Source organism: Triturus cristatus, chromosome 4_2 (genome assembly GCF_964204655.1).
Source record: "Triturus cristatus chromosome 4_2, aTriCri1.1, whole genome shotgun sequence".
Classification (NCBI taxonomy): Eukaryota; Metazoa; Chordata; class Amphibia; order Caudata; family Salamandridae; genus Triturus; species Triturus cristatus.
The window spans coordinates 929,900,817-929,905,816 of NC_140586.1; the positions used below are offsets into that span (position 1 = coordinate 929,900,817).

The 5,000-nt window shown below is 49.8% G+C and overlaps 8 non-coding genes across 8 annotated transcripts; 3 read left to right on the forward strand and 5 right to left on the reverse strand.

The window, feature by feature from the left end:
• The first annotated feature begins 837 nt into the window (after positions 1–837).
• On the forward strand, positions 838–908 carry TRNAG-GCC (transfer RNA glycine (anticodon GCC)). Its single transcript has one exon. It is a non-coding gene; the product is annotated as a tRNA-Gly (tRNA).
• A 386-nt stretch (positions 909–1,294) lies between these two features.
• Positions 1,295–1,368, reverse strand: TRNAN-GUU (transfer RNA asparagine (anticodon GUU)). Its single transcript has one exon. It is a non-coding gene; the product is annotated as a tRNA-Asn (tRNA).
• A 1,154-nt stretch (positions 1,369–2,522) lies between these two features.
• On the forward strand, positions 2,523–2,593 carry TRNAG-GCC (transfer RNA glycine (anticodon GCC)). Its single transcript has one exon. It is a non-coding gene; the product is annotated as a tRNA-Gly (tRNA).
• A 71-nt stretch (positions 2,594–2,664) lies between these two features.
• On the reverse strand, positions 2,665–2,736 carry TRNAW-CCA (transfer RNA tryptophan (anticodon CCA)). The gene has a single exon. It is a non-coding gene; the product is annotated as a tRNA-Trp (tRNA).
• A 243-nt stretch (positions 2,737–2,979) lies between these two features.
• Positions 2,980–3,053, reverse strand: TRNAN-GUU (transfer RNA asparagine (anticodon GUU)). The gene has a single exon. It is a non-coding gene; the product is annotated as a tRNA-Asn (tRNA).
• A 1,166-nt stretch (positions 3,054–4,219) lies between these two features.
• Positions 4,220–4,290, forward strand: TRNAG-GCC (transfer RNA glycine (anticodon GCC)). Its single transcript has one exon. It is a non-coding gene; the product is annotated as a tRNA-Gly (tRNA).
• Positions 4,291–4,361: 71 nt separating this feature from the next.
• TRNAW-CCA (transfer RNA tryptophan (anticodon CCA)) lies at positions 4,362–4,433 on the reverse strand. Its single transcript has one exon. It is a non-coding gene; the product is annotated as a tRNA-Trp (tRNA).
• Positions 4,434–4,676: 243 nt separating this feature from the next.
• TRNAN-GUU (transfer RNA asparagine (anticodon GUU)) lies at positions 4,677–4,750 on the reverse strand. The gene has a single exon. It is a non-coding gene; the product is annotated as a tRNA-Asn (tRNA).
• Positions 4,751–5,000: the final 250 nt, after the last annotated feature.

Genomic DNA, 5,000 nt, shown 5'->3' on the forward strand with positions numbered 1-5,000 from the left:
TCACTGTGGCATGTTAGACTTGTCTTCTCTGTGAGCGGAGTCTCCTTCCCAGAGCAGGTGCTTTCTCTGAACTCTTGCTTTGTAAGACTGCTGGGCAAGACCCTCCCTAGCCCCTCACTCAGATAGATACATTTACCTGCAGAGCTCAGCTTTGGAGAAAGAGAGGGGGCAGAGAGCGCAAAGGGGAAGGCCCAAGGTGCACACCTTATTTTACATAAAAGCTCGGGCTCTTGGGAGGACAGGGACATGAGGGTTCTCAGGGAAAGCCATCACATTAGTATTGATGGCTGGGCCTTGAAACACAACAATCCCGGAATGGCCAGGCACAAAATGCCTGTGCAATAGGCCTGACCATAGGCTTCTGGAGGTCTTGCTCTCCAGAGGCCCCAGTGGTCTAAGCCCGACCAGGGCTGTAGGCCGCGTTGGGAGCGCGTTAGGGACGCAGGGCGCAGAACTCTGCCCGTTTCACCCCAGCATTTCGGGGAGAACAGGGAATTTGGCAAAGACAGTGGGAAGGATTTTTAAGGAGGAGAGTTCAGTGACATGATCTGAAACACAATAGTGCTGGTGATCTGGAGGCTGCCTTCTATGAGCCCCTTCTGTCGGGAGCAGCCTGCCATCATGCCCTGATAACCACAACACTAGTCCCAAGCCAGTGACCTCAGCAAATGCAAAAACATTCATACTTATAGTCTCCTGCATCTGATTCTTGCCATCATGTGAAACGTTGGCATTCCAATGTCTGTTGCACACACTTTGTTCATAGGTGTGCAATTTGAGTGCGTGCGCCTCATCACTGTCTTGGACAGAGCTCTGTCTCTGGGCTACACATGTGAAGCATTGGTGGTTCAGTGGTAGAATTCTCGCCTGCCGCGCGGGAGGCCCGGGTTCGATTCCCGGCCAATGCAAGGCTGTGTTCTTTTGACTTTGCTTTCTAAATCAAATATGGGAACTCAGTGGGGCATAAAATGGGAAACAGTGACCCTGATGTGATTTGAACACGCAACCTTCTGATCTGGAGTCAGACGCGCTACCGTTGCGCCACGAGGTCCTTGCATTTGGAGTCACATCAGCAAATGTTGTGAGCCTTTTCATTTTTGCCCACCTCCTTATATGCCTAGGGTTGTATTACAAGGTTTGGCTTTTTGTTTTCCATCCTATTGATGAAATTGAGTGCAGGTGCAGAGAGAACGCAGAGGATTGAAATGTTCAGGGAAAGGGTCTCACGCAGGAGCTCTAGACCAAAGGCACATTACTATGATTTATTAAAGTGCTTCATGCATGCAAAAGGAAACGTCCCTGGGTGGGCTTGAACCACCAACCTTTCGGTTAACAGCCGAACGCGCTAACCGATTGCGCCAAAGAGACTAGAGACAAAAGCACATCTCCTGAGACTCAACATATATCGTTATGTGTGCGCGCCTGCCTTGAGCTTGTGTTATATAAGGCATCTTTATCCTACGCAGCATTTGCCATTTGCTTAGTGTCTTGTCACTGTTGGGTGTTATGATGCGCAGACTACTGTCTAATGGTGTTAGGGCCAGTATTACAACCAGTCCCAGTGTATGAGATACATGTATGACTTTTCTGTGGCCTTCTTAGCGTAGCTATCTGCTCCTCTGGTGGTGTTCTACCAGCCTGTCAGGCGTGTGTCTTGCCCATCCAATCTTCACTGTGGCATGTTAGACTTGTCTTCTCTGTGAGCGGAGTCTCCTTCCCAGAGCAGGTGCTTTCTCTGAACTCTTGCTTTGTAAGACTGCTGGGCAAGGCCCTCCCTAGCCCCTCACTCAGATAGATACATTTACCTGCAGAGCTCAGCTTTGGAGAAAGAGAGGGGGCAGAGAGCGCAAAGGGGAAGGCCCAAGGTGCACACCTTATTTTACATAAAAGCTCGGGCTCTTGGGAGGACAGGGACATGAGGGTTCTCAGGGAAAGCCATCACATTAGTATTGATGGCTGGGCCTTGAAACACAACAATCCCGGAATGGCCAGGCACAAAATGCCTGTGCAATAGGCCTGACCATAGGCTTCTGGAGGTCTTGCTCTCCAGAGGCCCCAGTGGTCTAAGCCCGACCAGGGCTGTGCCCGACCAGGGCTGTAGGCCGCGTTGGGAGCGCGTTAGGGACGCAGGGCGCAGAACTCTGCCCGTTTCACCCCAGCATTTCGGGGAGGACAGGGAATTTGGCAAAGACAGTGGGAAGGATTTTTAAGGAGGAGAGTTCAGTGACATGATCTGAAACACAATAGTGCTGGTGATCTGGAGGCTGCCTTCTATGAGCCACTTCTGTCGGGAGCAGCCTGCCATCATGCCCTGATAACCACAACACTAGTCCCAAGCCAGTGACCTCAGCAAATGCAAAAACATTCATACTTATAGTCTCCTGCATCTGATTCTTGCCATCATGTGAAACGTTGGCATTCCAATGTCTGTTGCACACACTTTGTTCATAGGTGTGCAATTTGAGTGCGTGCGCCTCATCACTGTCTTGGACAGAGCTCTGTCTCTAAGCTACACATGTGAAGCATTGGTGGTTCAGTGGTAGAATTCTCGCCTGCCACGCGGGAGGCCCGGGTTCGATTCCCGGCCAATGCAAGGCTGTGTTCTTTTGACTTTGCTTTCTAAATCAAATATGGGAACTCAGTGGGGCATAAAATGGGAAACAGTGACCCCGATGTGATTTGAACACGCAACCTTCTGATCTGGAGTCAGACGCGCTACCGTTGCGCCACGAGGTCCTTGCTTTTGGAGTCACATCAGCAAATGTTGTGAGCCTTTTCATTTTTGCCCACCTCCTTATATGCCTAGGGTTGTATTACAAGGTTTGGCTTTTTGTTTTCCATCCTATTGATGAAATTGAGTGCAGGTGCAGAGAGAACGCAGAGGATTGAAATGTTCAGGGAAAGGGTCTCACGCAGGAGCTCTAGACCAAAGGCACATTACTATGATTTATTAAAGTGCTTCATGCATGCAAAAGGAAACGTCCCTGGGTGTGCTTGAACCACCAACCTTTCGGTTAACAGTCGAACGCGCTAACCGATTGCGCCACAAAGACTAGTGACAAAAGCACATCTCCTGAGACTCAACATATATCTTTATGTGTGCGCGCCTGCCTTGAGCTTGTGTTATATAAGGCGTCTTTATCCTACGCAGCATTTGCCATTTGCTTAGTGTCTTGTCACTGTTGGGTGTTATGATGCGCAGACTACTATCTAATGGTGTTAGGGCCAGTATTACAACCAGTCCCAGTGTATGAGATACATGTATGACTTTTCTGTGGCCTTCTTAGCGTAGCTATCTGCTCCTCTGGTGGTGTTCTACCAGCCTGTCAGGCGTGTGTCTTGCCCATCCAATCTTCACTGTGGCATGTTAGACTTGTCTTCTCTGTGAGCGGAGTCTCCTTCCCAGAGCAGGTGCTTTCTCTGAACTCTTGCTTTGTAAGACTGCTGGGCAAGGCCCTCCCTAGCCCCTCACTCAGATAGATACATTTACCTGCAGAGCTCAGCTTTGGAGAAAGAGAGGGGGCAGAGAGCGCAAAGGGGAAGGCCCAAGGTGCACACCTTATTTTACATAAAAGCTCGGGCTCTTGGGAGGACAGGGACATGAGGGTTCTCAGGGAAAGCCATCACATTAGTATTGATGGCTGGGCCTTGAAACACAACAATCCCGGAATGGCCAGGCACAAAATGCCTGTGCAATAGGCCTGACCATAGGCTTCTGGAGGTCTTGCTCTCCAGAGGCCCCAGTGGTCTAAACCCGACCAGGGCTGTGCCCGACCAGGGCTGTAGGCCGCGTTGGGAGCGCGTTGGGAGCGCGTTAGGGACGCAGGGCGCAGAACTCTGCCCGTTTCACCCCAGCATTTCGGGGAGGACAGGGAATTTGGCAAAGACAGTGGGAAGGATTTTTAAGGAGGAGAAGTTCAGTGACATGATCTGAAACACAATAGTGCTGGTGATCTGGAGGCTGCCTTCTATGAGCCACTTCTGTCGGGAACAGCCTGCCATCATGCCCTGATAACCACAACACTAGTCCCAAGCCAGTGACCTCAGCAAATGCAAAAACATTCATACTTATAGTCTCCTGCATCTGATTCTTGCCATCATGTGAAACGTTGGCATTCCAATGTCTGTTGCACACACTTTGTTCATAGGTGTGCAATTTGAGTGCGTGCGCCTCATCACTGTCTTGGACAGAGCTCTGTCTCTAAGCTACACATGTGAAGCATTGGTGGTTCAGTGGTAGAATTCTCGCCTGCCACGCGGGAGGCCCGGGTTCGATTCCCGGCCAATGCAAGGCTGTGTTCTTTTGACTTTGCTTTCTAAATCAAATATGGGAACACAGTGGGGCATAAAATGGGAAACAGTGACCCCGACGTGATTTGAACACGCAACCTTCTGATCTGGAGTCAGACGCGCTACCGTTGCGCCACGAGGTCCTTGCTTTTGGAGTCACATCAGCAAATGTTGTGAGCCTTTTCATTTTTGCCCACCTCCTTATATGCCTAGGGTTGTATTACAAGGTTCGGCTTTTTGTTTTCCATCCTATTGATGAAATTGAGTGCAGGTGCAGAGAGAACGCAGAGGATTGAAATGTTCAGGGAAAGGGTCTCACGCAGGAGCTCTAGACCAAAGGCACATTACTATGATTTATTAAAGTGCTTCATGCATGCAAAAGGAAACGTCCCTGGGTGGGCTTGAACCACCAACCTTTCGGTTAACAGCCGAACGCGCTAACCGATTGCGCCAAAGAGACTAGAGACAAAAGCACATCTCCTGAGACTCAACATATATCTTTATGTGTGCGCGCCTGCCTTGAGCTTGTGTTATATAAGGCGTCTTTATCCTACGCAGCATTTGCCATTTGCTTAGTGTCTTGTCACTGTTGGGTGTTATGATGCGCAGACTACTGTCTAATGGTGTTAGGGCCAGTATTACAACCAGTCCCAGTGTATGAGATACATGTATGACTTTTCTGTGGCCTTCTTAGCGTAGCTATCTGCTCC